We start from the raw sequence: 19,301 nt of genomic DNA, 5'->3' as shown, positions 1-19,301 counted from the left end.
TGGGGCACGGGGTATCGGTCCTCGGCGGTAGCGACGTTCAGCCGCCGATAATCCCCGCAAGGTCTCCAGCCCCCGTTTGCCTTGGGGACCATGTGGAGTGGGGATGCCCATGGGCTGTTGGAAGGGCGGACAATCCCCAAGGACTCCATCGTGCGGAACTCCTGCCGTGCCAGGCATAGCTTCTCAGGCGGCAGTCGGCGTGCTCGTGCATGGAGGGGTGGGCCGGTAGTTACTATATAATGGACCACCCCGTGCTTGGGGGTCGACGACCGGAATTGCGGGGCCATAATATCCGGGAATTCCGCCAGAACCCGAGCGAAATGGGAGTCCACGGACGACAGCGGGCGTACAACGGGCTCATTCAGCCGCAACGCAATGGGCTCCATCGTGGCGGCGTGGACCAAGCGCTGCTGCCTGACGTCCACCAGGAGAGAATGAGCCCGCTGAAAGTCAGCCCCGAGCAACGGCTGGGAGACGTCGGCGATGGTAAACTGCCACATGAAATGACTGGCGCCGAAAACGATGTGGACCGTGCGGATGCCATAAGTCCGAATGTGGCTCCCGTTTACAGCGGTGAGGATGGGCCCTGCTTCCCAGAACGAATGTCCAGCAGCAAAGGGGGCAGGACGCTCAGCTCCGCCCCGGAATCCACGAGGAAGCGGCCCCCGGAGCGCCGATCCCAGGCGAAAGAGGCGGTGAATCTGGCCGGCCGCCACGGGGACTATTGGCAGCCGCCCCGGCGTTTCCCGGGAACGTGCACGGCTGGCGGCATTGTCGGGCTGTAGCACCCCAGCGCTGGTGGTAATAACACCAGTGCCTCCGACTGATGCTGGCTGGAGCCTGCTGGTGTGGGACTGCAGGTGCAGGACCCGCGATGGCCACCGGGGGGAAATCTCGCAGGCCTCCGGGGCATAGCTGTCACTCCTTCCACAGCTCCCCCGCCCGACCGGAGAAAATCGGGCGCTCCTCGAGTGACGTTTAGCGCGCCGACGTCATCACGGCGCGCCGCCCATAGCGCGCCTGCCGAGGGCCCGGGTGTCAACAAAGGAGGCGTCTGTGAGCTGCAGGCGAATGTCGGCCGGCAGCACGTGCAGGTAAGTGTATTCAAACATCAGGCACGGTCTGTGCCCGTCGAGCAACGCGACCATCTCCTTCAGGAGGCTAAATGGGCGCCGGTCACCGAGGCCTGGCATGTGGAGGAGCCTTTCGGCCCGCTCCATTCGGGTTAGCCCGTAGGTTTGGAGCAGCAGCTCCTTAAGGGCTTTATATTTATCGTGGGCCGGTGGGTCCTGGAGGAACTCCGTGACCTCTTCGGCCGTGTCCTGGTCAAGGGCTCCCACCAGGTGGAAAAAACGGGTGTCATCCGTTGTGTTGCCCCGCAGCTGGAACTGAGCCCGGGTGGTCCCGAAAGTCGGGAGCTTGATGGCTACCGCGTCGACAGCTGCGGCCTGGTCGGCCTGCGAGCTGGACGGACGGTCGGCTTTCCATCGTATGTCCATCCTACTATGAATGGACCGTCGAGGTCACCAATGTGGCGCGTCGAGAGAGGCCCGAAATAAAGGCGAGGAGCCGGGTATTTTGGGGCGTTCGGTTTATTTCTCAGTTATCAGGCTGGGCGAGTCTGCTGGAAAGGCTTCGCGCCCAAAACCTTGTCCTTATATTCACAAAATACTGGAGTAACTCAGCAGGTCAGGCAGCATCTCGGGAGAGAAGGAATGGGTGACGTTTTGGGTCGAGACCCTTCTTCAGACTGATGTCAGGAAGGTGGGACAAAGGAAGGATATAGGTGGAGACAGGAAGATAATAAGATGCAGGAAGATATAAGAAAATAACTGCAGATGCTGGTACAAATCGATTTATTCACAAAATGCTGGAGTAACTCAGCAGGTCAGGCAGCATCTCGGGAGAGAAGGAATGGGTGACGTTTCGGGTCTGTACCAGCATCTGCAGCTATTTTCTTATGTGTACCAGCATCTGCAGTTATTTTCTTATACCTTGTCCTTATATACCTAGTACAGGACCGCCCCCCTGGACTGGTCCATTCCCGTGCCGAGGGGTCGGTAGTGGTATGATATGGCCCGACCCTTGGGAGCCGCCACAATATACTATTTTTGCCTTTTTGCCCTTTTCTATTGATGCATGCTGACATGAGGTTTTTTTCCCCACATGTAAACTAAATAGATATGTGATTTTTTTAGACCAGATCCTTGGTTAGATCCTTCTCTGCCTCAGAAGGCAGTGGAGGCCAATTACCTGGATGCTTTCAAGAGAGAGCTAGATAGAGCTCTTAAAGATAGCAGCGTCAGGGGGTATGGGGAGAAGGCAGGAACGGGGTACTGATTGTGAATGATCAGCCATGATCACATTGAATGGCGGTGCTGGCTCAAAGGGCCGAATGGCCTACTCCTGCACCTATTGTCTATTGTCATTTCAGTTTCAAATTCAACTTCCCATGAATTCATATTTTTTACCCTTTCTATATGAAGATTGAAGTTGTCTACAAATATTTGATTTTCCTTTTGTGAGGTGCTCTATGTCTTTGACATTTTTGATTGACCTCTCTTATTCCACCACATGATTTCCTGAGCCAAAGCTGTTCATCACAGTTGCCCTCATGTAAAATTATATCAGTAGGACCAACGCAACCTTCTCTTGCATTTGGTAAAGTTCAGTTTAGATACAAACCATGTAATTAGTTTTCTGTATTGCATACTTTATTAAATCTCTTTTCTTTTTGCATAGTTATAGGATGCAAGTTGCATCAGGAGTTAAAATTGGCATGTAACAAAGGTACAATGGCCTGGATATAGGGTGCAAGTTGCATCAGGAGTTAATATTGGCATGTAACAAAGGGAATTGGAGATTTAAATATGCAGGCAGACTGGGAAAATCAGGATGGTGCTGGCCCCCAAGAAAGGGAGTTTGTCGAGTGCCTCCAAGATGGATTCTTATAGCATCTTGTACTGGAGCCTACCAGGGAGAAGGCAATTCTGGATTTAGTGTTGTGTATTGAACCAAATTTGATAAGGGAACTCAAGGTAAAGGAACCATTAGGAGGTAGTGACCATAAGTTTTAATCTGTAATTTGCAGGGAGTAAGTAAAATCAGAAGTGTCAGTGTTGCAATTGATCAAAGGGGTCTATGGAGGCATGAGGGAGGAGCTGACCAAAGTTGACTGGAAAGGGATCCTAGTGGGGATGGTGTTGGAACAGCAATGGCAGGAATTCCTGGGAATATTCCAGATGATGCAGGATCCTTTCATTCCAAAGAGGAAGAAAGATTCTCAGGGGAGTAAGAGGCGACCGTGGCTGTCACGGGAAGTCAAGGACAGTATAAAACTACAAGATAACACATATAACATAGCAAAGATGAGCGAGAAGCCAGAGGATTGGAACACTTTTCAAGAACAACAGAAGGTAACTAAAAATGAAATATGGGGAGAAAAAATAAAATACGAAGACAGGCTAGCCCAGAATATAAAGGAAGATAGTAAAAGCTTCCTTAGGTATGTGAAGAGGAAAAGATTAATTAAGGATAAATGTGGGTCTCTTGAAGACAGAAACAGGAGAATTTATTATGGGGAACAAGGAAATGGCAGACGAGTTGAACAGGTAACTTGGTTCTGTCTTCACTAAGGAAGACACAAACAATCTCCCAGAAGTACAGGGGGACAGAGGATCTAGGGTGACGGAGGAACTGAAGGAAATCACATTAGTCAGGACATGGTGTTGGGTAGACTGATGGGACTGAAGGCTGATAAATCCCCAGGGCCTGATGGTCTGCATCCCAGGGTACTCAAGGAGGTGGCTGTAGAAATCATGACACATTGGTGATCATTTTATTCTGGATCAGTTCCAGTGGATTGGAGGATAGCTAATGTTATTCCACTTTTCAAGATAGGACCTAGAGAGAAAACAGGGAATCATTGACCAATTAGCCTGACATCGGTGGTGGGTAATATGCTGGAATAAATTATTGAAGATGTAATAGCAGTGTATCTGGATGGCAGTAACACGATCGGTCCAAGTCAGCATGGATTCATGAAAGGGAAATCTTTATTGACTAATCTTCTGGAATTTTTTTCAGGGTGTAACAAGTAAAATGGATAAGGGAGAGCCAGTGGATGTAATGTATCTGGACTTTCAGAAAGCCTTTGATAAGGTCCCACACAGGAGATTAGTGGGCACAATTAGAGCACATGGTATTGGGGGTATGGTATTGACATGGATAGAAAATTGGTTCGCCAGGCTGGGACCGCAGCTATTTACAATTTCTATTAATGATTTAGATGAAGGAATTAAAAATAACATTCGCAAATTTGCAGATGCCACAAAGCTAGGTGGCAATGTGAACTATGAAGAGAATCCTATGAGGATGCAGGGTAACTTGGATCGGGTGTGTGAGTGGGCAGATGCATGACAGATGCTGCATAATGTGGATAGATGTGAGGTTATCCACTTTGCTGGCAAGAACAAGAAGGCAGATTATTATCTGAATGGTGTCAGATTAGGAATAGGGGAAGAGCAACGAGACCTGAGTATCTTTCTACATCAGTCACTGAAGGTAAATATGCAGGTAAAGCAGGCAGTGAAGAGAGCTAATGGCATGTTGACATTCATAACGAGAGGATTGGAGTTTCAGAGCAAAAGGGTCTTTCTGCAGTTGTACAGGGCCCTGGTGAGACCATACCTGGAGGATTGTGTGCAGTTTTGGTCTCCTAATTTGAGGAAGGACATTCTTGCTATTGAGGTAGTCCAGCGTAGGTTCACGAGGTTAATTCCCAGGATGGCGGGACTGTCATATGATGAAAGAATGGAACGACTGGGCTTGTATTCACTGGAATTTAGAAGGATGAGAGGGGATCTTATACAGAAACATATAAAATTAAGGGATTGGACAAGCTACAGTAGTTGCAGGAAACATGTTCTCGATGTTGGGGGAGTCCAGAACGAGGGGGCACAGTTTAAGAATAAGGGGTAGGCCATTAGAACAGAGATGAGGAAAAACTTTTTCACCCAGAGAGTTGTGAATTTGTGGAATTTTCTGCCTCAGACGGCAGTGGAGACCAATTCACTGGATGCATTCAAAAGAGTTAGCGGAATCAAGGGATATGGGGAGAAGGCAGGAACGGGGTACTGATTGTAGATGATCAGCCATTGAATGGTGGTGCTTGCTCGAAGGGCCGAGTGGTTTACTCCTGCACCTATTTTCTATGTCTCTGGTCTTAATTCATCTGCCTTGTTACAAATGCTTCATTAGTTCACATAATAGACTGTTACTTTTATCCTTCAAAACACTTTTCTTGGAGTTAACTCCATGCGCCACAGCACTGTTACCATTAAACATACCCTCTGCATTACATCATGCTTGGTATTACTAAATGCAAAATTATATTCCGTGGTCATGATTTTTCTCTTGATGTTTATAAATATCCATACAGTTCAACACCGCAGCCATTTTGAATTAAATAGCGGCATCTTACCCCGAAGATATTCATGGTGACCGACAAACATCATGAACGGATTTTTCACAAATCGGCCACTATTAATCTCTCACATTTTCAATACTTCCATAGAGAGTAATTTTGGAAAAGGTAATTTTGCCAAGATCTTCTGCACAGCATCTACATCATGGTCGTATTATATTCTGAAATACTTTTAATAAGATAACATCTTTTGTGGATCAACAAGCATTTTCAGTACAAAGTCCAGCCAGTTTCAATAACGCCAACACCCTGATTAGTTCTTAATTTTGCAGTTTCCGTTTTAGTTTGTGAAGCCTGCAGGACATTTTTTATTGACGAATACCCTGTGCATGGCCCACCAGTCTTCATGAAGGACACTGTTGTTGATTCCAATTGCCCAGATAGAGCTCGTTTAACTCTTCCGGAAGGTCTCGGCATTGCCACATCCAAAATTCGTAAAGCCGATCTTGGCATCTGGAATTAAGGGAAGGTTATTCCCAGGGGTGTACCTTTTGGACCCGATGGAGGAGAGGTTTCAAGTGAAGAAGAAGCTACCAGTGGATATTCATGGGTGGTAAGTGACTCCAATAGTTCATGGAAAATGCTCAGCAGGTTTGATAACATTTGTTGATGAAATATCATCATCCTGAAATGTGAGTTGTGTTTTATCCTCCACGAATGCTGCGTGCCTTGCTGGGTATCTCCTGAATTCTCAGTTTTTATTACAATTTTTTTGTAGCTGAATTATTTTGCATTCTAATCAGAGTCATCAAGTTTCTTACCAATAAAGAAATAGTTTGAAGCTAACTGAAAATATTTTCTGTAACTTAGATTCTTAATTACATGTTTCCATTTTCATGTGGTTGTCAATTTGAATAAAGACTGAAGAGTCTGTGCTCTTTGTCCTGTTCCAGTGATTCTCACTTTACTGCTCAGACTGGCATCCCTCTCCCTCACCCAATCTCTGAGCTGAATCAGTGCTCCATCTCCTTCCTGTTCTGCTGCTCCTCCTCTTTCACCCTGATGTCTGACCTCCTTGTTTGAGAATGCATTGAACATTTCTGACCATCAGAAATCATTAGAACAGTGACATTACCAAAATTAAAGAACATATTACAACCCGACAAAGCTCCTTGAAATTGTGCAAAATGTTTATTATATTCTTAGAGATTCTTTGCCATGTGTTTTAATTCGCGGGAATTTTGGAGTGTTCTGATATAAATGTGTAATCAAGTAAAATAGGTTTAGTAGTAGTTAGTTGAAGGCATAATACTGGGAACTGTGTAAGCTTCACTTTTGTTTTCTTTATCAATGTGTTTTGTTTTTAATCAAGTATCTTTTTATAGATCAGTAAGGCAAACAATGACACTGAATACATTGATGCACAGGATGAATCTAAATCGAACTGGATGAGGTAAGGAAAGACTAACGCTGATCATAATAATAAGCAATAACTGGGTTATTTCAGAAAGGAGACACAAGAGACTGCAGATGCTGGAATCTTGGAGTAAAAGCAAAGTGTGAGAGGAACTCAGTGGGTCAGGCAGCATCTGTGCAGGGAATCAACAAACAACGTTTCGGGTGGGACTTTTTTTCAGACTGATGGATAAGGGAATAAAGCTGGAAAAGAGAGGTGGGGCGGGGAAAAAAGCCAGTCAAGTGAGGGGAAAGAAACATAGAAGATAGGTGCAAGAGGTGGCCATTTGGCCCTTTCAGCCAGCACCGCCATTCTCTGTGATCATGGCTCATCATCCACAATCAGTAACCTGTGCTTGCCTTCTCCCCATATCCCTTGATTCCACTAGCCCTTAGAGCACTATCTAACTCTCTTTTAAATTCACCCAGTGAATTGGCCACCACTGCCTTCTGTGTCAGAGAATTCCACAAATTCACAACTCTCTGGGTGAAAATGTTTCTTCTCACCTCAGTTTTATATGGCCTCCCCTTTATTCTTAGACTGTGGTCCCTGGTTCTGGACTCCCCCAACATTGGGAACATTTTTCCTGCATCTAGCTTGTCCAGAACCCATTTCATCCTTCTGAACTCCAGTGAATACAAGCCCAATCTTTCCTCATGTGGCAATCCCGCCATCTCAGGGATTAACCTCGTGAACCTATGCTGCACTGCCTCAATAGCAAGGACATTCTTCCTCAAATTAGGAGACCAAAACTGCACACAATTCTTCAGATGTGGTCTCACCAGGGCCCTACACAACTGCAGAAAGACCTCTTTGCTCCTATACTCAAGTCCTCTTGTTATGAAGGCCAATATGCCATTAGCTTTCTTCACTGCCTGCTGTACCTGCACGCTTACTTTCAGCATCTGGTGTGCAAGGAACACCCAGGTCTCATTGCAATTCCCCTTTACCTAATCTGACACCATTGAGATAATAATCTGCCTCCTTGTTTTTGCCATCAAAGTGGATAACCTCACTTTTATCTATGTTATACTGCATCTGCCATGCATCTGCCCACTCACTCAACCTGTCCAAGTCACCCTGCAACCTCCTAACATCCTCTTCGCAGTTCACACTACCACCCAGCTTTGTGTCATGTGCAAACTTGCTAGTGTTACTTCTAATTCCATCATCCAAATCACTAATATATATTGTAAATAGTTGCGGTCCCAGCACTGAGTTTGCGGCACTCTACTCGCCACTGCCTGCCATTCTCAAAATGACCTGTTTATTCCTACTCTTTGCTTCCTGTCTGCCAACCATTCTCTATCCATGTCAATAGACAATAGACAATAGGTGCAGGAGTAGGCCATTCGACCCTTCGAGCCAGCACCGCCATTCAATGTGATCATGGCTGATCATTCTCAATCAGTACCCCGTTCCTGCTTTCTCCCCATACCCCCTGACTCTGCTATCCTTAAGAGCTCTATCTAGCTCTCTCTTGAATGTATTCAGAGAAGTAGCCTCCACTGCCCTCTGAGGCAGAGAATTCCACAGATTCACAACTCTCTGACTAAAAAAGTTTTTCCTCATCTCTGTTCTAAATGGCCTACCCCTTATTCTTAAACTGTGGCCCCTGGTTCTGGACTCCCCCAACATTGGGAACATGTTTCCTGCCTCTAACATGTCCAACCCCTTAATAATCTTATACGTTTCGATAAGATCCCCTCTCATCCTTCTAAACTCCAGTGTATACAAACCTAGTCGCTCCAGTCTTTCAACATATGACAGTCCCGCCATTCCGGGAATCAACCTAGTATACCTACGCTGCACGCCCTCAATAGCAAGAATATCCTTCCTCAAATTTGGAGACCAAAACTGCACACAGTACTCCAGGTGCGGTCTCACTAGGGCCCTGTACAACTGTAGAAGGACCTCTTTGCTCCTATACTCAACTCCTCTCGTTATGAATGCCAACATTCCATTGGCTTTCTTCACTGCCTGCTGTACCTGCATGCTTCCTTTCAGTGACTGATGCACTAAGACACCCAGATCACGTTGTACGTCCCCTTTTCCTATCTTGACACCATTCAAATAATAATCTGCCTTCCTATTCTTACCACCAAAGTGGATAACCTCACACTTATCCACATTAAACTGCATCTGCCATGCATCCGCCCACTCACACAACCTGTCCAAGTCACCCTGCAACCTCATAGCATCTTCCTCACAGTTCACACTGCCACCTAGCTTTGTATCATCGGCAAATTTGCTAATGGTACTTTTAATCCCTTCATCCAAGTCATTGATGTATATTGTAAATAGCTGCGGTCCCAACACCGAGCCTTGCGGTACCCCACTAGTCACTGCCTGCCATTCTGAAAGGGACCCATTTATCCCCACTCTTTGCTTTCTGTCTGTCAACCAACTTTCTATCCATGTCAGTACCTTACCTCCAATACCATGTGCTCTAATTTTGCCCACCAATCTCCTATGTGGGACCTTGTCGAAGGCTTTCTGAAAGTCGAGGTTACACCACATCCACCGGCTCTCCACTGTCAATTTTCCTAGTTACATCCTCAAAAAATTCCAGTAGATTAGTCAAGCACGATTAGATAGGTATAAGGATGGGAAGGGATTGGAGGGTTATGGTCTGAGAGCAGGTAGATGGGACTAGGTCGGAGAAAGTGTTCGGCATGGACTAGAAGGGCCAAACTGGCCTGTTTCCGTGCTGTAATTGTTATATGTTATATGATTTCCCCTTCGTAAATCCATGCTGACTCAGAACGATCCTGTTACTGCGATACAAATGCTCCGCAATTTCGTCTTTTATAATTGACTCCAGCATCTTCCCCACCACTGATGTCAGACTAACTGGTCTATAATTTCCCGTTTTCTCTCTCCCTCCTTTCTTGAAAAGTGGGATAACATTAGCTACCCTCCAATCCACAGGAACGAACCCGGAATCTATAGAACATTGGAAAATAATCACTAATGCGTCCACAATTTCTAGAGCCACCTCCTTAAGCACCCTGGGATGCAGACCATCAGGCCCTGGGGATTTATCAGCCTTGAGTCCCATCAGTCTACCCAAAACTTTTTCCTGCCTAATGTGGATTTCCTCCAGTTCCTCTGTCACCCTAGGATTTCTGGCCACTAGAACATCTGGGAGATTGTTTGTATCCTCCTCAGTGAAGACAGATCCAAAGTACCGGTTCAACTCTTCTGCCATTTCCTTGTTCCCCATAATAAATTCCCCTGCTTCTGTCTTCAAGGGACCCACATTTGCCTTGACTATTTTTTTCCTCTTCACATACCTAAAAAAGCTTTTACTATCCTCCTTTATATTATTGGCTAGTTTACCCTCGTACCTCATCTTTTCTCCCCGTATTGCCTTTTTAGTTATCTCCTGTTGCTCTTTAAAAGAGTCCCAATCCTCTGGCTTCCCACTCTTCTTTGCTATGTGATACTTCTTCCCTTTTATTTTTATGCTGTCCTTGACTTCCCTTGTCAGCCACGGGTGCCTCTTACTCCCCTTAGAATCTTTCCTCCTCTTTGGGATAAATTGATCCTGCAACTTCTGCATTATTCCCAGGAATACCTGCCATTGCTGTTCCACAGTCTTCCCTGCTAGGGCCTCCTTCCAGTCAATTTTGGCCAACTCCTGCCTCATGCCTCTGTAATCCCCTTTGCTATACTGTAATACTGACACCTCCGATTTTCCCTTCTCAGTCTCCATTTGGAGAGTAAAACTTATCATATTGTGGTCACTGCCTCCTAATGGCTCATTTACCTCGAGTCCCCTTATCAGGTCAGGTTCATTACATAACACTAAATCCAGAATTGCCTTCTCCCTGGTAGGCTCCAGTACAAGTTGTTCTAAGAATCCATCTCGGAGGCACTCCACAAACTCTCTTTCCTGGGGTCCATTACCAACCTGATTTTCCCAGTCTACCTGCATGTTGAAATCTCCCATGACCACCACAGCATTACATTTGTGACATGCCAATTTTAGCTCCTGATTCAACTTGCACCCTATGTCGAGGCTACTGTTTGGGGGCCTGTAGATGACTCCCATTAGGGTATTTTTACCCTTACAATTCCTCACTCTATCCATACTGATTCTACATCTCCTGATTCTATGTCACTCCTTGCAAGGGATTGAATATCATTCCTCACCAATAGAGCTACCCCGCCCCCTCTCCCCACCTGCCTGTTTTTTCTGTACATTGTATACCCCTGAATATTCAGCTCCCAGCCCTGGTCCTCTTGTAGCCATGTCTCAGTGATTCCCACAACATCATACTTGCCAATGTCTAACCGAGCCTCAAGCTCATCCACTTTATTTCTTATACTTCGCGCATTTAAATACAACACTTTAACTTCGGTATTTACCTCCCCTCTCACACCGGTCACCCTTGGCCCTGACCTTACTCTCATATCCCTTCTAGAACTTCCCTTCCCATTCATACGAGAGTCCTTTACAGTTTCTCCTGTATTCGCTTCCCCTTTAACTCCATCTCCATATTCCCAATTTGTCAACCCCTCCCCCCCACTACTTAGTTTGAAGCCACACTTGTAGCACTAGCAAACCTGCCTGCCAGAATGTTGGTCTCCTTGCTGTTAAGGTGTAACCCGTCCCTTTTGTACAGGTCACCTCTACCCCAGAAGAGATCCCAGTGGTCCAGATATCTAAATCCCTGCTCCCTGCACCAGCCCCTCAGCCATACATTCATATCCCCGATCTCTCTGTTCCTGCCCTCACCAGCACGAGGGACAGGCAGCAGTCCAGAGATAACCACCCTCGACGTCCTGCTTCTCAGTCTTCTTCCTAACTCCCTAAACTCACACTGCAGTATCTCCTTCCTCTTCCTCCCGACGTCGTTTGTGCCCACGTGCACAACTACTTCCGGCTGATCACCTTCCCTCGCTAGGATGTTCTGAAGCCGCTCCGTGATGTCTTGAACCCTGGCACCAGGGAGGCAACAAACCATCCTCGACTCCCACCTGTCGCCACAGAATCTCCTGTCCGTACCTCGGACAATGGAGTCACCGACTACTATGGCTCTTCCTGACTTCGGTCTCCCTGGTCGAGTTTCCTTGCCTGGGATAGAACCGCCAACGCGACTGCCGCTCGGACTGGAAGCGTCTTCTTCCCCAACAGTTCCCAATAGGGTGTACCTGTTTGCAATAGGCACAGCCCCCGGGGTCTCCTGTTGTCCAAGTTCGCTCCCCCCTGAAACGGTCTCCCACCTTCGCTCGACCTGGACCCTTGGCGTGACAGCCTCACAGTAGGTCCTGTCCAGGAAACTCTCGCATTCCCGGATGGCCCTGAGGTCAACCAGCTGCTTTTCCAACTCTGCCACACGTCCAGTCAGGAGCTGCACCTGGACACAGTTCTTGCAGGTGTAGCTTCCAGAAGCCCCAGCAGTGTCTCTACCTTCCCACATCCTGCAGGAAACACACTGCGCCAACTTGTGCGCCATCACTTCGGTGTCAAAAACAATTCCGGCTCAAAAAACAAGCGTAACCTCCTCACCTCAGCCTCCTCGCCGGAGACTCGCAGCCAAAGACTCGCACTTTTCTCACAGGGCACTTCCCTCAACAGGGCTGCAACCGGACAGGGCTGCACCTCTTGTGCAAGCCTTGCTTATATCAGTCACTAAATTACTTAAATGGCCAATTTACCAATCGCCGACTTTTCAAACTGACTACTAGCGTCCTCTTGGCGCTCTTTTTAAACTGCCTTTTCCACTGCAATTAACACTTACTTTTCTTCTCAGCCAACGGGCGTCCTTGCTCTGCTCCCGGACTTTTCAAACCCTTGTCAATTGTCAATACACTACCTCAAGGCCATGTGCTCTAATTTTGCTCAGCAACCTCCCGTGTGGAACCTTATCAAAGGCTTTCTGAAAGTCTACATATCCAATGGCTCTCCATCCATTTTACTTGTCGCAACCCCAAAAAATTCCAGAAGATTAGTCAAGCAAGAGTTCCCTTTCATAAATCCAGGCTGACTTGGACCAATCCTTTAACTGCTATCCAAATGTGCTGTTATTACCTCTTTAATAATTGACTCCAGCATCTTCCCCACCACCGATGTCAGGCTAACTGGTCTCTAATTCCCCATTTTCTCTCTCGCTCCTTTCTTGAAAAGTGGGATAACATTAGCTATCCTCCAATCCACAGGAACTGATCATGAATCTATTGAACATTGGGAAATGATCACCAATGCGTCCATGATTTCTAGAGCCACCTCCTTGAGTTCCCTGGGTTGCAGACCACCAGGCACTGGGGATTTATCAGCTTTCAATCCCATCAGTCCACCCAATACTATTTCTTGTCGAATGCAAATTACTTTCAGTTCCTCTGTCTCCCAAATCCTCTGTCCTCATGTACATCTGGGAGATTGTTTGGCTTCCTTATTGAAGACAGATCCGAAGTACCAGTTCAACACTTCTGCCATTTCCTTGTTACCCATAATAATTTCACCCGTTTCTGCCTTCAAGGGACCCACAGTTTGTCTTTGCTAATCTTTTTCTCTTAACATACCTAAAGAAGCTTTTACTTTCCTTCTTTATATTCCTGGCCAGCTTCCCCTCGTACTTCATCTTTTCAGCCTGTATTGCCCTTTTTGTTACCTTCTGTTGTCCTTTGAAAGTTCCCCAATCCTCTGGCTTCCTGCTACTCTTTGCTATGTTTTACATCTTTTCTTTGAGTTTTATTTCATCCCTAACTTCCCATGTTGCCTCTTACTCCCCGAGAATCTTTCTTCCTCTTTGGAATGAAATGATCCTGCATCTTCTAGATTATGCCCAGAAATTCCTGCCATTGCTGTTCCACCGACATTCCTGCATGGATCCTTTTCCAGTCGACGTTGGACAGCTTCTCTCTCATGCCTTCATAGTCTCCTTTGTTTAACTGCAACACTGACACTTCTTATTTAAACTTCTCCCTCTCAAATTGCAGATTAAAACTAATCATATTATGGTCACTACTTCCAAGCGGTTCCTTTACCTCGAGTTCCCTTATTAAATCTGGTTCATTGGACAACACTAAATCGAGAATTGCCTTCTCTCTGGTAGGCTCCGTTGAAGCTGCTCTAAGAATCCATCTCGGAGACACTCTACAAACTCCCTTTTTTGGGGTCCAGAACCAACCTGATTTACCCAGTCTACCTGCATATTGAAACCCCCATAACCACAATGGCATTACATTTGTTACATGCCAGTTTTAACTCCTGTTGCAATTTACACCCTACATCCAGGCTACTGTTTGGGGGCCTGCAGATAACTCCCATTAGTGTCTTCTTACCGTTACAATTCCTCAACTCTATCCACAGTGACTCTACATTGTCAGTCCCTATGTCACCCCTCGCAAGGGCCTGAATTTCATCCCTGACGAACAGAGTTACCCCACCTCCTCTGCCCACCTGCCTGTCCTTTCTATAGGACCTATAAACCCTGAATATTCAGTTCCCAGTCCCGATCCTTCTGTGGCCATATCTCTGTAATCCCCACAATGTCATATCTACCAATCTCTTACTGAGCCTCAAGCTCATCCACTTTATTTCTTATACTGCGCATTCATATATAATACTTTTAATCCATTACTCATCTCACCTTTCACACCGATTCCTATTACACTTGGCCATTCTCTCCTATCCCTTTGTGAGCTTTCTGTCCCGTTAATTCTGGTGTCTTAACTTTTCCTATACTCTCTTTCCCTTCAAATCCATCTTTGTCTATCCCATTTGACACCCCCCACTCCCCCCACTATTTAGTTTAAAAGAGGGGATGAATGGGAAATACATGACTCGGGGAAAGAAAATATTCCATTTTACTCATTAATCCAGAAAGAATCAGCATTCTGTCTGGGCGATGCTTTCCTTGCCTAAACCAGCCTTTCTCCTTGGATCACTCCATGACCCACAACTCCTATCTCAAGCCTCGTGCTCTTGGAATGTCACCTGATGCTGCAAAACTTTGCATCAAATATTCAGCCTGTCATGTCTTGATCTGTGACTGGGAGACTGATGCCACAGTTTAAAATCAGGTCTTGATGTTAAAATCTGTGGTATCTCCGTGAAGCCAATATTCCAAGAGAAGAATAACTCAATTCACGCCACGCTGCATCACAGCTGCTCTGTCTTTGCCTCCCTGTAAATAACACAGCCAGGGTCAACAGTGTTTAATTGTTCCACAATGAAATTCTAACTTCCTGCAGCTTAACAAGTCTGTTAACGCAATAACATGCAGATAAATAGAAAGTAATCAATACAATACCAACAACAGTAATACAAGGTAAACATAAAAACACAAAGTACTGTAAATACTGCTCAGGTCAGGCCGCATCTGTGGGAAGAGAAACAAAGTTCAAGTTTCCTTCAGCAGTGTGCTGACAAAGGGTGTACAATATTTAAGGTTGAATTTGGGCCATGGCTGGGGACATCTCCCATTCAACAGAATTTGCTGATATACTTTACGTTCTGTGTTCACTTATAATTTTAAGTGACTGTTGTACCTTCTATCTGTGCTTGTTGTGTTGCAGATTTGTGAACTGCGCCAGAAAGGAGGAGGAACAGAACCTTGTTGCCTTCCAGCACTGGGGCAACATTTACTACAGGACTTGCAAGCCGGTTCCTCCTCACTGCGAGTTGCTGGTCTGGTACGGTGATGACTATGCCAAGGAGCTGAGAATCACATGGACCACAATGTGGATGTCAAACCAAGACCCAAAACGTGAGGATTCTGCACAAATCGGGGAACTGCAGGCCAACTTTAAATGTGTGGGAAGGAACTGATAGACACAAAATGCTGGAGTAACTCAGCGGGACAGGCAGCATCTCTGGAGAGAAGGAATGGGTGACATTTTGGGTCGAGACGGTTCTTCAGACTAGTTAGGGAAAAGGGAAACAAGAGATATGGAAGGTGATGTGGAGAAAAAGAACAATGAATGAAAGATATGCAAAAAAGTTACGAAAGTAAAGGAAGCAGGCCTCTGTTATCTGTTTGTTGGGTGAAAATGAGAAGCTGGTGCGACTTGGGTGGGGGAGGGATAGAGAGACAGGGAATGTCGGGGTTACTTGAAGTTAGAGAAATCAATATTCATACCAGTGGGGTTTAAGGTGCCCAAGCGAAATATAAGATGCTGTTCCTCCAATTTGCGTTTAACGTCACTCTGACAATGGAGGAGAACTAGGACAGAAAGGTCAGTGTGGGAATGGGAAGGAGAATTCAAGTGTTTAGCAAACAGGAGATCAGGTAGGTTCAGGCAGACAGCATGAAGGTGTTCAGTAAACTGATCGCCCAGTCTAGGTTTGGTCTCGCCGATGTATACAAGTCCACATCTTGATACAGGAAATATTGCAAAAGACTCTCGAATAAATGGGAAGGAAAGATCAAGATGGGATAAGAGAATAAGGTCAGGGCCAATGGTGATCGGTGTGACAGGGGAGGTGAATACCAAAGTTAAAGTGTATTTGAAGTATAAAAAATAAAGTGGATGAGCTAGAGGCTCAGTTAGACATTGGCAAGTATGATGTTGTGGGAATTACAGAGACATGACCTCCAGAGGACCAGGGCTGGGAGCTGAATATTCAGGGGTATACGACCTATCGAAAAGACTGACAGGTGGGCAGAGGGGGTGGGGTCGCTCTGTTGGTAGGGAATGATATTCAGTCCCTTGCAATGGGTGACATTGAATCAGGAGATGTAGAATCAGTATGGATAGAACTGAGGAATTGTAAGGGTAAAAAGACCCTAATGGGAGTTACATACAGGCCCCCAAACAGTAGCCTCGACATAGGGTGCAAGTTGAATCAAGAGTTAAAATTGGCATGTCACAAATGTAATGCTACGGTGGTTATGGGAGATTTCAACATGCAGGTAGACTGGGAAAATCAGGTTGGTACTGGACCCCAGGAAAGGGAGTTTGTGGAGTGCCTCCGAGATGGATTCTTAGAACAGCTTGTACTGGAGCCTACTAGGCAGAAGGCAATTCTGGATTTAGTGCTGTGTAATGAACCTGATCTGATAAGGAGACTCGAGGTAAAAGAGCCATTAGGAGGCAGTGATCACAATATGATAAGTTTTAATCTACAAATTAAGAGGGAGAAGGGAAAATCGGAAGTGTCAATATTACAGTATAGCAAAGGGGATTATAGAGGCATGAGGCAGGAGCTGGCCAGATTTGACTGGAAGGAGACCCTAGCAGGGAAGACGGTGGAACAACAATGGCAGGTATTTCTGGGAATAATGCAGAAGTTGCAGGATCAATTCATCCCAATGAGGCGGAAAGATTCTAAGGGGAGTAAGAGGCACCCATGGCTGACAAGGGAAGTCAAGGACAGCATAAAAATAAAAGAGAAGTATGACATAGCAAAGAAGAGCGGGAAGCTAGAGGATTGGGACTCTTTTAAAGAGCAACAGAAGATAACTACAAAGGCAATACGGGGAGAAAAGATGAGGTACGAAGGTAAGCTAGCCAATAATATAAAGGAGGATAGTAAAAGCTTCTGAAGAAGGGTCTCGACCCGAAACGTCACCCATTCCTTCTCTCCCGAGATGCTGCCTGACCTGCTGAGTTACTCCAGCACTTTGTGAATAAATACCTTCGATTTGTACCAGCATCTGCAGTTATATTCTTATAGTAAAAGCTTCCTTAGGTATGTGAAGAGGAAAAAATAGTTAAGAAAAATGTGGGTCCCTTGAAGGCAGAAGCAGGTGAATTTATTATGGGGAACAAGGAAATGGCAGACGAGTTGAACCGGTACTTTGGATCTGTCTTCACTAAAGAAGATACAAACAATCTCCCAGACGTTCTAGTGGTCAGAGTTCCTAGGCTGACGGAGGATCTGAAGGATATTCACATTAGGCAGGAAATGGTGTTGGGTAGACTGATGGGACTGAAGGCTGATAAATCCCCAGGGCCTGATGGTCTGCATCCCAGGGTACATAAGGAGGTGGCTCTAGAAATCGTGGACGCAATGGTGATCATTTTCCAATGTTCTTTAGATTCAGGATTAGTTCCTGTGGATTGGAGAGTAGCTAATGTTATCCCACTTTTTAAGAAAGGAGGGAGAGAGAAAATAGGAAATTATAGGCCAGGTAGTCTGACATCAGTGGTGGGGAAGATGCTGGAGTCAAATACAAAAGACGAAATTGCGGAGCATTTGGGTAGCAGTAACAGGATCGTTCTGAGTCAGCATGGATTTACGAAGGGGAAGTAATGCTTGACTAATCTTCTGGAATTGTTTGAGGATGTAACTAGGAAAATGGATAAGGGAGAGCCGGTGGATGTAGTGTACCTTGACTTTCAGAAAGCCTTCGACGAGGTCCCACATAGGAGATTAGTGGGCAAAATTAGAGCACATGGTATTGGGGGTAGGGTAATGACATGGGTAGAAAATTGGTTGGCAGACAGAAAGCAAAGAGTGGGGATAAATGGGTCCCTTTCAGAATGGCAGACAGTGACTAGTGGGGTACCGCAAGGCTCGGTGCTGGGACTGCAGCTATTTACAATATACATTCATGACTTGGATGAAGGGATTAAAAGTAACATTATCAAATTTGCAGATGACACAAAGCTGGGTGGCAGTGTGAACTGTGAGAAGGATGCTATGAGGATGCAGGGTGACATGCACAGGTTGTGTGAGTGGGCAGATGCATGGCAGATGCAGTTTAATGTGGACAAATGTGAGGTTATCCACTTTGGTGGTAAGAATAGGAAGGCAGATTATTATCTGAATGGTGTCAAGTTAGGAAAAGGGGACGTACAACGAGATCTGGGTGTCCTAGTGTATCAGTCACTGAAAGGAAGCATGCAGGTACAGCAGGCAGTGAAGAAAGCCAATGGAATGTTGGCCTTCATAACAAGAGGAGTTGAGTATAGGAGCAAAGAGGTCCTTCTGCAGTTGTACAGGGCTCTAGTGAGACCACACCTGGAGTACTGTGTGCAGTTTTGGTCTCCAAATTTGAGGAAGGATATTCTTGCTATTGAGGGCGTGCAGCATAGGTTCACTAGGTTAATTCCCGGAATGGCGGGACTGTTATATGTTGAAAGACTGGAGTGACTAGGCCTGTATACACTAGAATTTAGAAGGATGAGAGGGGATCTTATTGAAACATACAAGATTATTAAGGGATTGGACACATTAGAGGCAGGAAACAGGTTCCCAATGTTGGGGTAGTGCAGAACCAGGGCCACAGTTTAAGAATAAGGGGTAGGCCATTTGGAACGGAAATGAGCAAAAACGTTTTAAGTTAGAGAGTTGTAAATCTGTGGAATTCTCTGCATCAGAAGGCAGTGGAGGCCAATTCTCTGGATGTTTTCAAGAGAGAGCTAGATAGAGCTCTTCAAGATAGCGGAGTCAGGGGGTATGGGGAGAGGGCAGGAACGGGGTACTGATTGAGAATGATCAGCAGTGAACACATTGAATGG

General features: G+C 45.9%; 1 protein-coding gene across 4 annotated transcripts in view; it reads left to right on the top strand.

The window, feature by feature from the left end:
* Positions 1-990: 990 nt before the first annotated feature.
* The window catches only part of LOC144612253 (uncharacterized), a 30,428-nt gene continuing 12,117 nt past the window's right edge, over positions 991-19,301 (top strand). For 3 of the 4 annotated variants that reach the window (XM_078431809.1, XM_078431810.1, XM_078431807.1), the window contains exons 1-4: positions 1,013-1,094; positions 5,866-6,038; positions 6,811-6,878; positions 15,411-15,601. The gene's annotated coding sequence lies outside the window, so the exon portion shown is untranslated. Of the gene's footprint in view, positions 1,095-5,865; positions 6,039-6,810; positions 6,879-15,410; positions 15,602-19,301 lie in introns of all 4 variants that reach the window. The other variant, XM_078431811.1, reaches the window with a different exon arrangement.

This window comes from Rhinoraja longicauda, chromosome 43, assembly GCF_053455715.1.
Source record: "Rhinoraja longicauda isolate Sanriku21f chromosome 43, sRhiLon1.1, whole genome shotgun sequence".
Taxonomy (NCBI): Eukaryota; Metazoa; Chordata; class Chondrichthyes; order Rajiformes; family Arhynchobatidae; genus Rhinoraja; species Rhinoraja longicauda.
Note: the sequence above shows the minus strand (reverse complement) of the source record. Positions and strands in the feature narration are given on the sequence as shown.